Source organism: Neofelis nebulosa, chromosome 6 (assembly GCF_028018385.1).
Source record: "Neofelis nebulosa isolate mNeoNeb1 chromosome 6, mNeoNeb1.pri, whole genome shotgun sequence".
Classification (NCBI taxonomy): Eukaryota; Metazoa; Chordata; class Mammalia; order Carnivora; family Felidae; genus Neofelis; species Neofelis nebulosa.
The window spans coordinates 127,940,602-127,958,915 of NC_080787.1; the positions used below are offsets into that span (position 1 = coordinate 127,940,602).

General features: G+C 44.8%; 2 long non-coding RNA genes across 2 annotated transcripts in view; one reads left to right on the forward strand and one right to left on the reverse strand.

Annotated features, from left to right (window-relative positions):
* The window catches only part of LOC131514930 (uncharacterized), a 45,327-nt gene extending 34,064 nt beyond the window's left edge, over positions 1 to 11,263 (reverse strand). Inside the window, exons 1-2 of the long non-coding RNA XR_009263350.1 lie at positions 11,162 to 11,263; positions 9,409 to 9,562 (exon numbers count right to left, since the gene is read on the reverse strand). This is a non-coding gene — a long non-coding RNA (uncharacterized LOC131514930). The remainder of the gene's footprint in view (positions 1 to 9,408; positions 9,563 to 11,161) is intronic.
* The window catches only part of LOC131514929 (uncharacterized), an 87,544-nt gene that overhangs the window by 44,534 nt on the left and 24,696 nt on the right, over positions 1 to 18,314 (forward strand). The window contains exon 3 of the long non-coding RNA XR_009263349.1: positions 16,385 to 16,460. This is a non-coding gene — a long non-coding RNA (uncharacterized LOC131514929). The remainder of the gene's footprint in view (positions 1 to 16,384; positions 16,461 to 18,314) is intronic.

The window sequence follows — 18,314 nt, forward strand, 5'->3', positions numbered from 1 at the left end:
GAGTAAGAGATTGCTACGGCTGAGGTCAGAGAGGTCTTTTCCTGCTTTCTCCTCTAAGGTTTTGATGGTTTCCTGTCTCACATTCAGGTCCTTTATCCATTTTGAGTTTATTTTTGTGAATGGTGTGAGAAAGTGGTCTAGTTTCAACCTTCTGCATGTTGCTGTCCAGTTCTCCCAGCACCATTTGTTAAAGAGACTGTCTTTTTTCCATTGGATGTTCTTTCCTGCTTTGTCAAAAATGAGTTGGCCATACGTTTGTGGGTCTAGTTCTGGGGTTTCTATTCGATTCCATTGGTCTATGTGTCTGTTTTTATGCCAATACCATGCTGTCTTGATGATGACAGCTTTGTAGTAGAGGCTAAAGTCTGGGATTGTGATGCCTCCTGCTTTGGTCTTCTTCTTCAAAATTACTTTGGCTATTCGGGGCCTTTTGTGGTTCCATATGAATTTTAGGATTGCTTGTTCTAGTTTCAAGAAGAATGCTGGTGCAATTTTGATTGGGATTGCATTGAATGTGTAGATAGCTTTGGGTAGTATTGACATTTTGACAATATTTATTCTTCCAATCCATGAGCAGGGAATGTCTTTCCATTTCTTTATATCTTCTTCAATTACCTGCATAAGCTTTCTATAGTTTTCAGCATACAGATCTTTTACATCTTTGGTTAGATTTATTCCTAGGTATTTTATGCTTCTTGGTGCTATTGTGAATGGGATCAGTTTCTTTATTTGTCTTTCTGTTGCTTCATTGTTAGTGTATAAGAATGCAACTGATTTCTGTACATTGATTTTGTATCCTGCAACTTTGCTGAATTCATGTATCAGTTCTAGCAGACTTTTGGTGGAGTCTATCGGATTTTCCATGTATAATATCATGTCATCTGCAAAAAGCGAAAGCTTGACTTCATCTTTGCCAATTTTGATGCCTTTGATTTCCTTTTGTTGTCTGATTGCTGATGCTAGAACTTCCAGCACTATATTAAACAGCAGCGGTGAGAGTGGGCATCCCTGTCGTGTTCCTGATCTCAGGGAAAAAGCTCTCAGTTTTTCCCCATTGAGGATGATGTTAGCTGTGGGCTTTTCATAAATGGCTTTTATGATCTTTAAGTATGTTCCTTCTATCCCGACTTTCTCAAGGGTTTTTATTAAGAAAGGGTGCTGGATTTTGTCAAAGGCCTTTTCTGCATCGATTGACAGGATCATATGGTTCTTCTCTTTTTTTTTGTTAATGTGATGTATCACGTTGATCGATTTGCGAATGTTGAACCAGCCCTGCATCCCAGGAATGAATCCCACTTGATCATGGTGAATAATTCTTTTTATATGCTGTTGAATTCGATTTGCTAGTATCTTATTGAGAATTTTTGCATCCATATTCATCAGGGATATTGGCCTGTAGTTCTCTTTTTTTACTGGGTCTCTGTCTGGTTTAGGAATCAAAGTAATACTGGCTTCATAGAATGAGTCTGGAAGTTTTCCTTCCCTTTCTATTTCTTGGAATAGCTTGAGAAGGATAGGTATTATCTCTGCTTTAAACGTCTGGTAGAACTCCCCTGGGAAGCCATCTGGTCCTGGACTCTTATTTGTTGGGAGATTTTTGACAACCGATTCAATTTCTTCACTGGTTATGGGTCTGTTCAAGCTTTCTATTTCCTCCTGATTGAGTTTTGGAAGAGTGTGGGTGTTTAGGAATTTGTCCATTTCTTCAAGGTTGTCCAATTTGTTGGCATATAATTTTTCATAGTATTCCCTGATAATTGTTTGTATCTCTGAGGGATTGGTTGTAATAATTCCATTTTCATTCATGATTTTATCTATTTGGGTCATCTCCCTTTTCTTTTTGAGAAGCCTGGCTAGAGGTTTGTCAATTTTGTTTATTTTTTCAAAAAACCAACTCTTGGTTTCGTTGATCTGCTCTACCGTTTTTTTAGATTCTATATTGTTTATTTCTGCTCTGATCTTTATGATTTCTCTTCTTCTGCTGGGTTTAGGCTGCCTTTGCTGTTCTGCTTCTATTTCCTTTAGGTGTGCTGTTAGATTTTGTATTTGGGATTTTTCTTGTTTCTTGAGATAGGCCTGGATTGCAATGTATTTTCCTCTCAGGACTGCCTTCGCTGCGTCCCAAAGAGTTTGGATTGTTGTATTTTCATTTTCGTTTGTTTCCATATATTTTTTAATTTCTTCTCTAATTGCCTGGTTGACCCACTCATTCGTTAGTAGGGTGTTCTTTAACCTCCATGCTTTTGGAGGTTTTCCAGACTTTTTCCTGTGGTTGATTTCAAGCTTCATAGCATTGTGGTCTGAGAGTATGCATGGTATAATTTCAATTCTTGCAAACTTATGAAGGGCTGTTTTGTGACCCAGTATATGATCTATCTTGGAGAATGTTCCATGTGCACTCGAGAAGAAAGTATATTCTGTTGCTTTGGGATGCAGAGTTCTAAATATATCTGTCAAGTCCATCTGATCCAATGTATCATTCAGGGCCCTTGTTTCTTTATTGACTGTGTGTCTAGATGATCTATCCATTTCTGTAAGTGGGGTGTTAAAGTCCCCTGCAATGACCACATTCTTATCAATAAGGTTGCTTATGTTTATGAGTAACTGTTTTATATATCTGGGGGCTCCGGTATTTGGCGCATAGACATTTATAATTGTTAGCTCTTCCTGATGGATAGACCCTGTAATTATTATATAATGCCCTTCTTCATCTCTTGTTACAGCCTTTAATTTAAAGTCTAGTTTGTCTGATATAAGTATGGCTACTCCAGCTTTCTTTTGGCTTCCAGTAGCATGATAAATAGTTCTCCATCCCCTCACTCTCAATCTAAAGGTGTCCTCAGATCTCAAATGAGTCTCTTGTAGACAGCAAATAGATGGGTCTTGTTTTTTTATCCATTCTGATACCCTATGTCTTTTGGTTGGCGCATTTAATCCATTTACATTCAGTGTTATTATAGAAAGATACGGGTTTAGAGTCATTGTGATGTCTGTATGTTTTATGCTTGTAGTGATGTCTCTGGTACTTTGTCTCACAGGATCCCCCTTAGGATCTCTTGTAGGGCTGGTTTCGTGGTGACAAATTCCTTCAGTTTTTGTTTGTTTGGGAAGACCTTTATCTCTCCTTCTATTCTAAATGACAGACTTGCTGGATAAAGGATTCTCGGCTGCATATTTTTTCTGTTTAGCACACTGAAGATCTCGTGCCAAGCCTTTCTGGCCTGCCAAGTTTCAAAGGAGAGATCAGTCACGAGTCTTATAGGTCTCCCTTTATATGTGAGGGCACGTTTATCCCTTGCTGCTTTCAGAATTTTCTCTTTATCCTTGTATTTTGCCAGTTTCACTATGATATGTCGTGCAGAAGATCGATTCAAGTTACGTCTGAAGGGAGTTCTCTGTGCCTCTTGGATTTCAATGCCTTTTTCCTTCCCCAGTTCAGGGAAGTTCTCAGCTATAATTTCTTCAAGTACCCCTTCAGCACCTTTCCCTCTCTCTTCCTCCTCTGGGATACCAATTATGCGTATATTATTTCTTTTTAGTGTATCGCTTAGTTCTCTAATTTTCCCCTCATACTCCTGGATTTTTTTATCTCTCTTTCTTTCAGCTTCCTCTTTCTCCATAACTTTATCTTCTAGTTCACCTATTCTCTCCTCTGCCTCTTCAATCCGAGCCGTGGTGGTTTCCATTTTGTTTTGCATTTCGTTTAAAGCGTTTTTCAGCTCCTCGTGACTGTTCCTTAGTCCCTTGATCTCTGTGGCAAGAGATTCTCTGCTGTCCTGTATACTGTTTTCAAGCCCAGCGATTAATTTTATGACTATTATTCTAAATTCACTTTCTGTTATATTATTTAAATCCTTTTTGATCAGTTCATTAGCTGTTGTTATTTCCTGGAGATTCTTCTGAGGGGAATTCTTCCGTTTGGTCATTTTGGACAGTCCCTGGAGTGGTGAGGACCCGCAGGGCACTTCCCCCGTGCTGTGGTGTATAACTGGAGTTGGTGGGCGGGGCCGCAGTCCGACCTGATGTCTGCCCCCAGCCCACCGCTGGGGCCACAGTCAGACTGGTGAGTGCCTTCTCTTCCCCTCTCCTAGGGGCGGGATTCACTGTGGGGTGGCGTGGCCCGTCTGGGCTACTTGCACACTGCCAGGCTTGTGGTGCTGGGGAGCTGGCGTATTAGCTGGGGTGGGTAGGCAAGGTGCACGGGGGCAGGAGGGGCAGGCTGAGCTCGCTTCTCCTTAGGTGATCCACTTCAGGAGGGGCCCTGTGGCAGCGGGAGGGAGTCAGATCCGCTGCCGGAGGTTTGGCTCCACAGAAGCACAGAGTTGGGTGTTTGCGCGGAGCGAGCAAGTTCCCTGGCAGGAACTGGTTCTCTTTGGGATTTTGGCTGGGGGATGGGCGGGGGAGATGGCGCTGGCGAGCGCCTTTGTTCCCCGCCAAGCTGAGCCCTGCCGTCCGTCCGGGGGCTCAGCAGCTCTCTCTCCCTTTGTCCTCCAGCCTTCCCGCTTTCTGAGCAGAGCTGTTAACTTATGACCTCCCAGACGCTAAGTCGCGCTTGCTGTCAGAACACAGTCCGTCCGGCCCCTCCGCTTTTGCCAGCCCGACTCGGGGGCTCTGCTTGGCCGGCGAGCCGCCCCTCCGCCCCGGCTCCCTCCCGCCAGTCCGTGGAGCGCGCACCGCCTCGCCGCCCTTCCTACCCTCTTCCGTGGGCCTCTCGTCTGCGCTTGGCTCCGGAGACTCTGTTCTGCTAATCCTCTGGCGGTTTTCTGGGTTCTTTAGGCAGGTGTAGGTGGAATCTAAGTGATTAGCAGGACGCGCGGTGAGCCCAGCGTCCTCCTACGCCGCCATCTTCCTGTTCCCAGCTATTATTATTACTTTTAATGTTTATTTATCTTTGACCGAGAGAGACAGAGAGAGCATGAGCAGCGGGGGAGGGACAGAGAGAGAGGGAGACCCAGAATCTGAAGCAGGCTCCAGGCTCTGAGCTGTCAGCACAGAGCCCAACGCGGGGTCGAACTCACGGACCGCGAGATCATGACCTGAGCCGAAGTCAGATGCTTAACCGACTGCACCACCCAGGCACCCCCAAACCCAGATTATTTCTAAGCCTCCTACACACTGAGGTCACTCCTAGGGCATAAAAGGGGGGGAAACTCTGACTATGACTGCCTCCTTACAAAAAGTGGCAACATCTTAAACTGGAAGTAAGGAGCTACCTTAATGTGGAACTATTAACAGCTTTAGGTTATCAGTTATCAGGACAAATGAAGTTGACAAGTGGAACTGAGCTGAGTTTAATCACACAAGAATTCAAAATGTTACACTTCTTCATATTTGATTTGCGGCTGTACATTTGGAAATGGCTGCGTGGCCTGAGCTATGATACACCGGCTGAAAGCTGCACGGCATTTCAAAGTTGAGCGACAACGAGTGAGGCCAGGAATGATGAGGCAATGGTTAGGGAGGAGGGGAGGTGCCACAGCAGAGAGGGGAGGGTGGGACGCTGGGCCAGAGGCAGTGCCAGAGCCGCATAAGCAGAAACCTGCTGGGTGAGACGCGTACCTGAGGTCAGCAGAGGGCTCCTGTGAAAGGAGAAATTGCATGCTGGGAACGGGGAGCCCCACAGTGGAGAAGTTCACAGAGTCACCTTTCTTGCCCCGCCCATGCTCCCTAGAGAGATTACTCCTAAGGTCACTGATGGGAGGTTGGTGCCGTGGGCCCTGAGCCCGCCTGCCTTCTAACGGCACCCTTGACTGATTGGACTGAGGGTTATACATACAGAACCCAAACAGGCCAACCTGGAGCCCTCTCCCACGGGTCTGGAACTGGGACACAAGGACTCTAGTTCATTGGCTCTCAAAGTTTAATGTACATAAGAATCATGTGAGATTCCCAAGCTCTAAAACCGTATCTTTGGGTCTGGAGCTGAAAAATATTTGATCTTCAGGATCTGTAATCTTCAGGGTGTATCTGCAGCAGGTTTAAAGCACAAGACACTTTTTTAAAAAAATTTTTTTATTTTTAATGTTTATTCATTTTTGAGACAGAGAGAGACAGAGCATGAGAGGGGGGAGGGGCAGAGAGAGAGGGAGACACAGAATCCGAAGCAGGCTCCAGGCTCTGAGCTATCAGCACAGAGCCCGACGCGGGGCTCGAACTCATGGACCTCGAGATCGTGACCTGAGCCGGAGTCAGAAGCTCAACCGACTGAACCCCCCAGACGCCCCTACAGGATACTTTTAACAAGTATCCCCAGTGAGTCTAAGATGGGAATGCCACAGATCACAAACTGAGAAGCAGGCCTCTGGGCTGGGGGCTTCTCTAGAGCTAAGGTGGACATTTTTAGCCAAACAAATGATGAAGCAGAAGTAGGAGGTCTGTCTATAGAGAGAAGGATAAAGCCAACATGCACAGAGAAGTTGTGCGGCAGGTGGGAAGCTGGCTAACCCATCACGCTTCCCAACCCTTCCCTCCTCGCTTACCTCACTCAAGTAGAGACTAGAAACTCTAAACACCTGTGCCCGGTCTCCTTTGAAACCAGCAGGTCATATGACAAACTTTTGGCCAGTGAAAGGTACACAGAAGTCTGCTCTGTTGGGGGAGCACATTTTGGGAAAGCTTTTGCCTTCATGATGGAGGGGTAGCCACAGGGCACAGTTGCCCATCGTTGCGCTTCTTCCTGCACAACAACTGGAGCAAGATATCTGTAATCCATGAAGCAAGACCCACAAGCAGAGTCCACACACTGAGAATGCAGAGCAGGAGAAAGGCCTCCAGTCACAGACCCAATCCCCCCCCGCCCCTTGTGGGTGGCGCATATATACAGTGGAGTATGTTTACATCTTTAGTGACATCGTAGGAGGGTAACAAGGACCAGGAGGATAAAACTGCAGACCTTCCAGGGAGTCCTGGAGCTGTATGAGTGACAGGAAGAGGATCACTCACTGCCCCTGGTCTCACCCAACCACTAGGTAGAAATAGTTGAGAGCAAGGAGGCATGTATAATAATCAGCTCAGGAGCAATCTCAAAGGGGGCAAGGGGTGCCTGGTGGCTCAGCGGGCTGAGCGTCCGGCTTCAGCTTGGGTCATGATCTCACGGTTGATGGGTTTGAGCCCCATGTCAGCCTCTGTGCCGACAGCTCAAAGCCTGAAGCCTGCTTCGGATTCTGTGTCTCCCTCTCTCTCTGCCCCTGCCCTGCTCGTGCTCTCGCTCTCCCTCAAAAATAAATAAACATTAAAAAAAGTTGAAACAAAAAGCAAAAAACAGGGGCATTCTCAGATCATTAAAAAGAGAGCTAACTGCCTATCCAAGAAAATGAATCTGCTGGATTTTCCTTACTAGTATAATGAAATACCTGTAAGACATATATAGTTATCCTATAGATGATGTCACTATATTATAGTTATAGGCAATAAGAATTTAAAGACCTCAAGTTGCAAAAAAGAAAGAAAGAAGAAAGAAAGAAGAAAGAAAGAAAGAAAGAAAGAAGGAAAGAAAGAAAGAAAGAAAAAGAGAGAAAGAGAGAAAAGAGAAAGAGAAAGGAAAGAATAGGAACCCCCTCCCACTAAACTCAATAGGAAAGGTGATGAAACTCCTCGGATGAAACCAGAGAGCACTGCCACAGAAGGATCTCAGTCTGAACAGTGGCTCAGGTTTGAATCACCATGGCCTGTACAACCAGGTTCAAGGACCCACCCAAGTGAAGAAACTTTCCATTGATCTGAAAACCTTTGGGACAGTACAATAGCTGAAAACCTAGGAAGGCAGACTTCTTAAAAACCTTAAATAATAAGATTAAGAAGCAACATCAAATCTACTGAACTTTTTAAATCAGGAATAACGAGAAGGTTTTTAAATAGTTTTGTAACCACAGTGACATTTTGTGTTGTGCTGTTTGCTTCCTAAGGTGGTAAATAGTATATTAGTTTCCTGTGTCTGCATGACAAATCGCCACAAACTTAAAACAATAGAAATGGATTCGCTTACAGTTCTGGAGGAGGACAGAAGTCTGAAATCAAGGTCTGGCTGCCTCCAGGACCTCTAGGAGACAATGTAGCCCTTGCCCCCTCCAGCTTCTGGTGGCTCTAGGCATTCCTTGACACGTGACCACATCACTCCAATCTCTGCCGCTGTGGTCACATGGGCTCCTCCTCTTCTGTGTGTCTGTCCGCTCTCCCACTGTCTTCCCCTATAAGGACACTTGTGATTGGATTAAGTCCCAGCCAGATAATCCATGATAATCTCCCTGTATCAAGACATTCAACTAAGTCAGCAAAGATCCTTTTTCTTTGCAAGGTTACATTTAGGTTCTAGGAATTAGGACCTGAAATCTTTGGGTGGTCAAAAATAAGCCTACTACAAAGAGTTACTAAGAAAATTTGATAGACCTGACATGTGATTTTAGATACATTTAAGCTTATAATCAATGTGTAACAGCTGAGGGAGTTATATTTTTATTTATTTGGACAGTGAGTATGTGAATATTTTTTAAAAAATTTTTTTAACGTTTATTTATTTTTGAGACAGAGACAGAACATGAACGGGGGAGGGCCAGAGAGAGAGGGAGACACAGAATCCGAAACAGGCTCCAGGCCCTAAGCTGTCAGCACAGAGCCCGACGCGGGGCTCGAACTCACAGACCACTAGATCGTGACCTGAGCCGAAGTCGGATGCTTAACCGACTGAGCCACCCAGGCGCCTCAGTATGTGAATATTTAAAGGAATGCTACTTGTTAATTTTAGGGGCACCTGGGTGGCTCTGTCGGTGGCTAGTGTCCAACTCTTGATTTCCACTCAGGTCATCATCCCAGGGTCATGGCCTCGAGCCCTGCCTTGGGCTGGGCACTGAGCCTGGAGCTTAAGATTCTCTCCTCACTTGCAGTCTCTCTCTCTAAAAAGAACACAAAGAAGTTAATTTGAAGTAAATAAGATGAATACATTAGACCCTCAACAAAGTGCAAACGGTAATGAATATTCTTCTCCACACAAGTCTCTTGGATTTTAACAAGTATTAATATTTTATACTTGATGTCTCTCTTGATTTACTCTGTATGTGTGTGGGGGGGGGGGCAGAGTTGGGTTTCAGGAACCCTTCCTAGACTATTTCTCATTCCTGACGTACAACATGAGGAAGAAATTGGAATTAATACACAAAGCAAACATATGTGCACACCCACATGCTTTCCCCATTCATGACAAGAGCTAGGGAAGCAAGAACAGACACTGAGCATGTTGGGTCATTCACAGCAGTGGGCAGTGGGCCAACTGCCGCTACACAAGAATAGCTTCTGAGGTCACCGACTGTTGTTTGCCTCATAATGACTCGTGTCTTGTGCTTGTGGGTTTTGGTTCCCTTAACAGTGGGTCACAGGGCTGCTACAGAACACTTTGTGTTGTTTGTTTTCGCTCACCATGCTCAATGCGTTCTGGGTTTTAAATCTCCTTTTTGAAGAATCGTTGCCTAGACGCAAGAGTACAGGATATTCGGGTCCATGGGGCACGCGACTGAGTTCAGGGGTTGCTCTTCATGAACTTGATGGATGAACTTGATGGATACATCAAGCTCTGAAGGAAGAAAACAAAACAAAAGTTTTGCCCTAAGGCATCAGCTCCTCTCCTCAGCATATTGGATTCCTAAAATCATTTCCTTTCCTGGTCCCTGGCACTTCTCCTCCCCCAAAGATTTCCCACCCATGCCTCCTCAGGGTTTTCTGCATGTCCGAGCAGATAAGCTGGTCCACCTCATAGAACTTGCATAAGTTGGGCAAAGTGGGGCTCTCCGAGGAAGTGGAGTCTCGGAGGCACTTAGAATGTCTTCCCTGCCTATTGCCCTTTTGGTTATTTTGTGTCTACTGAAACCACATCCACCACTGAAGAAGATTTTTCCTTTAGTCCTCTTTCAGTTTGCTATGTGGTCAAAATGTTGGGCCAACGCTTTATTTCATGTTACTTTCATTTTTGAGAATGACTTTACTGAAAACAATGCAGCAGATGAGTCATAATAATTCAAGGTCATTAATTCGCTAGGTTACACCAAATGCTAGAGTATTACTAATTATGTTGTACGTATATGGCTTTTGAGATTCAGGATATGTTATACCCAAGAACTCAGTCACCTTCCTTATCACATAATCAATTCAACATGCCTGGCACCATTTTTTTTTTTTTTTTTTTTTTTTTTTTTGCAGCTGAGGACTTTGGAGGGAGATAACTTAAGTGATTTACTCTGGGTCACAAAGAGGCGTCCTTGTCAGAGAAGAAACATGCTCTTTTATGGTGACTAAATAATGTATAAATCACTTCAAACAAAAAACACGTAATGCTGAATTAGTATTTCTTTAGTAACTAAAACAGCATTTCCTGAATTCTCTGGAAGTTTCCTTGGACATCTTCCACTGGAGTACAAATGAGCCCCAATCCAATGAATTCTTGGAGAAGAAATGACGTTACGAAAGGACTGCATGGCATTTTTGTTTGTTTGTTTTTTCAGGAATATGTGGATGGACGTGAGACAAAAAGTAGGCAGCCAAGCGCATTTCATAAAATTGAGGGGGGTGAGGGGGAAGATCAGTTAATGATCAAGACACTCCCAACTGGGAAGGTAACAACGTTTGCTTTTTCATCCCTAATAATATGTGTGCTTTCTAATATTAAGCCTTCCAGCTTTTTAATGAAAATGACCATAGCAAATTGGAGGGGTGTGCAGAAATAGCACAGACTTGGAAGTCTCCAGGGAGTTTCAAGTTCCTGCTTGAAGATTATATTTTAAACACATCTTGACTGCTTAGTCACTCGCATGCCCGGGCATTGCAGGCATTTGCCGTCTGGCTGCAGGCTTCCTCTGTGGAAATTTCTCTTAGTGCTATTGAGAACAATGTATATGCAATCACAAAAGTCAATGCAAAGGGTAGTGACTAACCCGAAATGCCTTGAGAGAAAATGGGGAAATTTCACAAAGGTCCCACCAGGGCTGCAAAATAATGTGCCTTGCAATTGGGGGAAATGGTCACATAAGTACATAAGATCAATGAATAGGTGGAGTGGGAAATTTCACTTCCCAGCAGGTCCTGATGGCAACAATGTCAAATCACCCCAAAGCCAGTGTCACCAACAAGTCCCCACAGGCTGGACCTGCGTTACCCTCCAAAACATGACAAAACTCACCCAGAGATCCTCACTTGTGTTCTTCAAGACTACAGTTTTCAATCAAAATAAAATTTAAAAGGCTCATATAGTTGCGTATACACATACCCATCAGTATTGATGTCCTTACAGAATATAGTATAAAGAACATAGAATTAAGAACCAGAACACCAGGACTGAGAACTACCTTGACCTCTGTCCCCCTGGAAATTCTCTGAGCTTCAGTTTCCTGTTTGTAATGTGGCATAAGAATGCTCTCCTTACCTAGGTTATTATGAAAGTTCAAATGTGGAAATCAGTGTGAAGGCACTTTGGAGACTCAATAGTTAGACAGAACTGTTGTGTCTAGCAGTGTAAGAAAACTGAGTGTAAGGGGGGAAACCTCTATACTCACTGATGCTATGGCCGTGCTTACAAAACATGAAAGCAAGACCAAGTCTGGAGCTACAAGTAAGGCAGTGAGGGTAAGGGGTACAGTCCCACATGCCTCCTTATTGTATTCTCTTTGCCGGACAACTTAGAATAAGGCAGGAGTCCTCGGGGATTATCCACATTCCTCCCCACTTATTTCACCAGAGGCTCCTCTGGGTTAATGATGCCCTTACTAAGACAAAGATACGGTCTTGATAACCCAGGCGATTAAGCCTGTAGGCGTTCGAGCCAGACTACCTAGGTTCAAATTAGGGTTCTGCCGTTTTCTAGCTGCGTAACCTTTAGAAAATTGCTTGGTCTCTTTGCATCTTGTTTTCCCCAGGTGTGAAATGGGGATGACAATGGTACCTATGTTGAAAATTCTTAGTAAATGTTACTAAAGCCTAGTCTGAACGACCTCAGCCAGCTAAGAAGAAGGCAGTGTGTAGGGAATGTTTCCCGTCTTTTTAATACTTGAATAAACTGATGTTTTCTTCCCCCAGAGCAACACAGCTTCTAGTCCCCACAGTGTCCCCAGGCACACCAGGCAGAGGCTTCCCTTCCTCAGGACACTGTCCTAACCCCAGTGGGGAAAAAAAAAGTCTCTAATGACCCTAGAACTGAGCAGTGAACAACCTGTTCAGCCTTATGTGACAGTCCTTTCTCTGAGATTCAATCCCTTTTGTGAAAAAAAAAAAGAAAAAATCAGTCGTTGGTTTAGAACTTTCCAAAACCCCTCATAAAACTGAAATATTAGCGGGTTTTTTTTCTTTTTCTTCTACATCTTCAGACTGGCTTCAGGGTCAGAGACCTCATCGCAGCCTAGGGCTTTATACTGGGCCAAGGAGAAATAATGAACCAAACACAGTGCAATCTCAGGTTCCCAGGGACGGGGACGGATAACAAAGCCCTTGTCAAACACATAGCCGGTGAGGCTTGCACTTTCTGGACGAGTTAGCGCTCTTCCAACAACCTCTCCCCACCCAGAGAACCCAAAGGTGGTAACACACAGCGTGAGCCTTCTTCGCAGTAGAGCCTCCATTTGGAGCAAGGATGCTTCTGCTTGCCTCCCATCCCACTAGCCAAAAAAAAAAATATATCAATTTTTATACGGTTGAAACATGACACCTAAAGGCAGAAAAAGCAATGAGAGGAAGTCCTTACTAACAGGAATCAGGAGTAAAACGGGCACAAGCAAAACCCGAGCAACCACGCTCCCTTCTCGGACACTGACTGCTCCCAGGATCCCGGCCCAGACAGGCCCCACGACACCACCAAGCCTCCCTCCTGGCTCTGCGTCCTCGTCCTCTCTCTCCTCTCACTTCCCGCCCCTTCTCCAGCCTCCCGGGCCCTTTCTTCCAGGCCCCTTCGCCCCGCTCTGTCGCTCTGTCGTAAAGGAATTGCTTTCTCTGCTCCCAAATCACTGAACGGCAATGCAGCCGCCTGCTCTTTTGCATGTGTGTTACCGGGGTGACCCCCTTGGTTAGCCCCATCATGTAGCTCTGGGGGTGGTTTAGCAGTTTACGCCTCAGCGAGAACAGGAACCAAGAAGTTCCCTTCTCACAGGAGTTGTAACTTGACCTCCTTCTCAGAACAGAGATAAGAGGGATGTGGTTTTTACTTACAGGCCTAGAGGCACCTCAGACGCTCATTTTACGGATGCCAAAAACTGGAAGCCTCAGAGAGACAGATTTTAGAAGAGGCTTTACATAAGGAGAATCTCCTAGGGTGTCTTAGGACCCGGGGACAAGTAAATGGCACCTGAGTACCAGGTCTGGCAGGAATCTCCTGAGATGTACCAGAGGTGCGTCTGTGCACCTAAATCACCCCGGGAAGACTGAGTGTGCAGATGGGGATAATACCTTAGACAAGCAGAGCGCTTTGGTTTACAAAGGACTTTCATTTTTACAGTCTTCTCTCATCTGTAGAACCTGATGGGGTAGGCAGGCTGTATACGACAATTTCCACTGTAGAGGTGACAGAATGAATGCTTAGGGAAGCACACAGTGACTTCTAATTTCCCACGGCGAGCCAGGGGTGTGTGGGTAGACTTTTCTTTCTGGAATCCTACTATTATGCTCTTTCTACAGAAGGAAGAGGTTCCGACGGTGGTGGGGAAGCCAGAGAGCAGGAGAAGGCCGGCACCTGCCCTGCCGGAGGAGTTGCTGCAGCCAGAGTCGCTCTGGGACACAAAACAGCCATGAGACCCCTTCTGTTTGCGCGGCTGCACCAGCGTCAGGCCCCTACAAGGAGGCTTCCTGACTGCTTTTCTAGAGAATGCCTCTCTGAGGCGGGAGACGATCGGAGATGGCCCAGGGTCCAAGGTTTTCCCTCGACACATCACCCTCAGTCCCTCCTCTAGTTTATCATGTTTATGACCACGGCCGGTATCTGGGAGGGCAACACGTGATCCACTGTCATTCCTTCCTCGGTCACCAGCCGCGTCCTCAGAGCGCGCTCCGTGCCAGGCAGTGCTAGGCGACTGGAACACAAGACTCAGTAGGGCTTAAGTCAGGAGCTCAGTGGAAGGATGTCAAGATGGAAACAAGCAAGTACAGATCGTGTATAGAGGACAACGGGGGGAGGGGTGGCAAAGGAGAACATCCCGTAGCAAACACATCATCAGTTTCCTAAGCTGCGAGGAGGAAGGGGGTAGTATCATGCTTAAGATGGCTGCCGTCTCCAAGTCTGGAAGGACATCACCACAAGAAGGGCTGAGGCTTCTCAGGGAGGGGCAGTGCGGAGCTGACAAGAAGGAAGCGGGTTCTGGAGTCTGGCATACCTGAGTTCCACCCTGCAGTTCCCTGCACGGGACTGGTCACAGTCCTCCAAGTTTGCCCTGTTGACCGGTGCCCACAAAGGGGCTGTAATAGTGCCCGTGACACCATGCTCTGGGAGCCTTACCTGCCTGGGCTTTCATGCAGGGACCATCAGGGTTCTAAGCCTAGCACCATCCCCAACGCTGGACCCTGGACAAATGAATTCATTTGCAGCTCCAGGGGCTCATCCACAAAAAGAATTGAGAACAGTACTGCCTTCAAGGGTTATTTTGAGGATTAAGTGATCTAATGCGTATCAAGTCCTGAGTACAGGCCCTGGCAAGTGGCAAACGTTCGGTGAATGCTAGTCAGCGTCATGCTGTCTACATGGCCTGCCAACACAAGAGCAGAAATCTTCAAGGCAACACCTTCATTTCCTTTCCCACTGGAGTTTGTGCTTCTCGCATAAAACTCAGAACAAAACAGAACTGTTCTTACGCTGCTTGCCTCCTCCTCGGTGGTGCAGGAGATCAGAATATGCCGTCCCCAAATCTGCCACTTTGACATAAGGACTATTTTAAGCTGAAGGCAGCTGGGAAGAAGCAGACACAAGAAAAAACTTAACCTCACCACAGTTTGCCACCCCTAATCGTCTAAACCCTTTTTCCTTCAGCCTATCTCTTCTCTACAAAGTTATTGTTCTTTATGAAGATCCTAGAGAAGCCCCAGTTCCAACCACCCCTCTGAGTGACCCATCACTGATGCTCCCACATGTAGGTGCCATGCACACCTCAATAAACTCTGTTTTTTTCTTAGTGTCACTCTAATTTGCAGGGTTGGGGCCAGAAAACCTAGGAGGACTGAGAAAAGGTGTTTTGTTTTGTTTCTTCCCCCTCCACCACAGTTGACCAGTCATCCAAGACAACTCTAGGTCTGAACTATCGTCAGGAGACAGATACTCCCTACACCTGAAGTGATATGGGTCCCAAAGGTCGGTAGCATACGTGTCCAAATCCGGGGCTTCCTTCACCTGTTTGCTTCTACATCTCCTGTGGATTCAACATGAGGCTGTCTAAGGAGGAGTGTTCAGCCGCAGTGGACCCTGGTCTCATGACAGCCGAACAACAGCCATAACAGTGGCCACCACTAATATCACCAACACTAATATCACTGTGATCAGCAGGGAGTCCACAGAGTTTCCCTGAAGATGACACTGAAGCAAGCTCAGTGTTTGAGAAAATAAGGATTATGACATTTAGAGTTCTCATGGGAGTTCAAATTGAGCACTTCTTAAGTTTGGCAAGTTGTAAAGACATCGTTGGATGAGGAACAGACAATTAGAGTCGGCATTCTCTGGCATACAAAGCAGTGAGCTGTGAAGAGTGAGTGTACTCAACAGAATTGACAAAGTGTCTCAAAAAGGAAAGCGATTTACGATGACTGCAAAACATCAGCAATCCCAACATGGCTTCCAGAAGACATAGCTCACCCAGGGCCTATGGGCTGAGATTATTTTGTATTTGGTGCAGTGGATCAGAGATCTGAGGTCAAAGAACTACAAATATGTATTGACCCAGGGGCGCCTGGGTGGCTCAATCTGTTAAGCATCCGACTTTGACTCAGTTCATGATCTCATGGCTCATGAGTTCAAGCCCTGCATTGGGCTCTGTACTAACAGCTCAGAGCCTGGAGCCTGCTTCGGATTCTGTATCTCCCCCTCTCTCTCTCTCTGCCCCTCCCCTGCTCGCACTCTGTCTCTCCCTCTCAAAAATAAGTAAACATTAAAAAAAAATTTTTTTAAATAAAAAAAATATGCATTGACCCAAATTCCATGAGAATAAGCCAATGTCCAACTAGAATACATTCTCCTGGATCACGGGGTTTCCCTCCTTTCCATCTTTGGCTCAGAGAGTGGATTCTCATAAATGTTAGAGGATGACAACAGATATTCCATGTTTTCAAATAAGAAAGATTTCTGAATTACTGTTTTTATATGGAGAGACAGTTGTGTATGTGATATATATGAACATATGTGGATATAATCAATAAAGATAAATTTGTATATATTTTATAGGACCGGGACTGAGCTTGTTGGTACAGCATGAGCTACTGAGGAACTAGTACTTTTGTGTCTCTGTCTACCATTAATGGTAAGAACCATAAAAAAAAAAAAAAAAATGGTATGAACCATTAGCCACGGACTTCCTCTGAGAATGAGTCCCACATGTATATTCTACATGAAGAGACAGCCAAGCACTTATTTCCAGGATGACTAAGTGTGTATGTGTGCGTGTATAAAAGTTTATTTTATAAGGTCACATAATTCATAGGAAATTATATCTGGGTTAATACTGATTATGTTACACTGAAGAATCATATACTGTCTCAATTATGTATTTCCATTGTCACAACCTTTTTTTTTTTTTTTTTTTTCGCTGTCAAATTCTATAAGGAGCTATTTAACCTGCACATACGGACAGAATTGTCTGAGGATGTGCTGTCATAGCTCCTGCCCACAGCCAAAAACTCCTGTCCCATGGTCACAATGTCTGCCCTGGCTTGAGAGGAAAAGAAAAAGATACCCTCCAGAGATCCTAGAGCCTTCTCAACACATTGCATTTAAATTCATACTTCTTCTGAGTGGTCAAAAGCTCATGGAAATTCATACTTCTTGAGAATACAATTTGCCTTTTGAGAATCCATATAATATTAAAATTATTGTTTCACACTTTTTTTTGGTGTTAGGGGCAATAGGAGGAGTTGAAAAAAGTTGAAGTATTAAAATGTGTGTTTTCTCTTTTTGAATGTAGAGAAGGTAGAAACTGAGTTATACAGATGAGTGAGTTAATGTTTACTCTTGGCAAATTTCCTAAACCTATTATTAAGCATGTGGTTTGAAAGCAGATTTTTTTAAATGCAGTTATCCCTAGGGGCCACTATGGGTTTTTAGAAGCATAAAGTCCCAAAATAAAAGTGATACTTTTTTTGATGGTGGTTCAAAATGATTGCCTTTTATGCCAATGTATTTATAAAGATATTGCATTATTCAAGCTCACAGGTGGTGTCCAGAGAGTGCTTTAGCTGTCCTTGTTCAAGCAACCTTCTCATCTATTTTCTGGTTTCCACATTTTCTCTCTTCAGCAGGCTCTGTTTTTCAGTGATGGCTTCTGCTTTTGAGAACCCCAACATCCTATACAAGAGTGATGATGTTTGAAGCTACTACATCAATGGGTTTTTCATTCCCTTTCTCCATATGTCATGCATAGAATGACCATTCTGTCATGACAGTTCAGGGGAAAAAGGGGGAGAGTGAGTGACCCTTCAGAGGGCACAGTGTGGGGGAAGGGTCTATCAAACAGCAAGAGGAAGTAGAATGCCTGTTCATTTGGTCTTCATGGATGATAGGAAGGGGAAGAAAGACAGAGGAAGGGCAGAAGGTTCAGACTTGGAAGTCAATGCTTTAGTGGTAGAAATACACACATGAGAATAGGAAAGACTGAGATCATTCTGGGTCTGGGATATAGTCATGTCAGCATGGAGAAGGAACCACACCACGGAACTGGCAAATAAATAAAGGATGACACTCCACATTTCTCACGGACTACCCAAACATGCACTGCAACTAGAAGTTTCCATGTGCCATGTAGAGGGATGCAAAGACCTGCGTTAAGGATGAAGACAGAGTATATGACTGGGTCCACAGTATTCTGTGAGAGATGACAGGATGGTGGACAAATGACCACACAGACACCACGTGGCCCTCAGATCTTGTCTCTCCTCCCCCACCACAAGTCATATGGGCCTTGTCCCCCTCACATCAAGATGATGCGCTTTCAAGGTGGCAAGGAGCAAGAGGTGGAACGTGATATAAAAAAAGACCGAGCAGCTGCCTAAAACAGCCTAAGCCAGAAGAAATAGCAATGTCATAAAACGTCAAGCTTAGTCAGTTTTCCTTTATGTTAAAAGATTATTTTTAAAGGATAAAACTATGATTCTCCCATGTG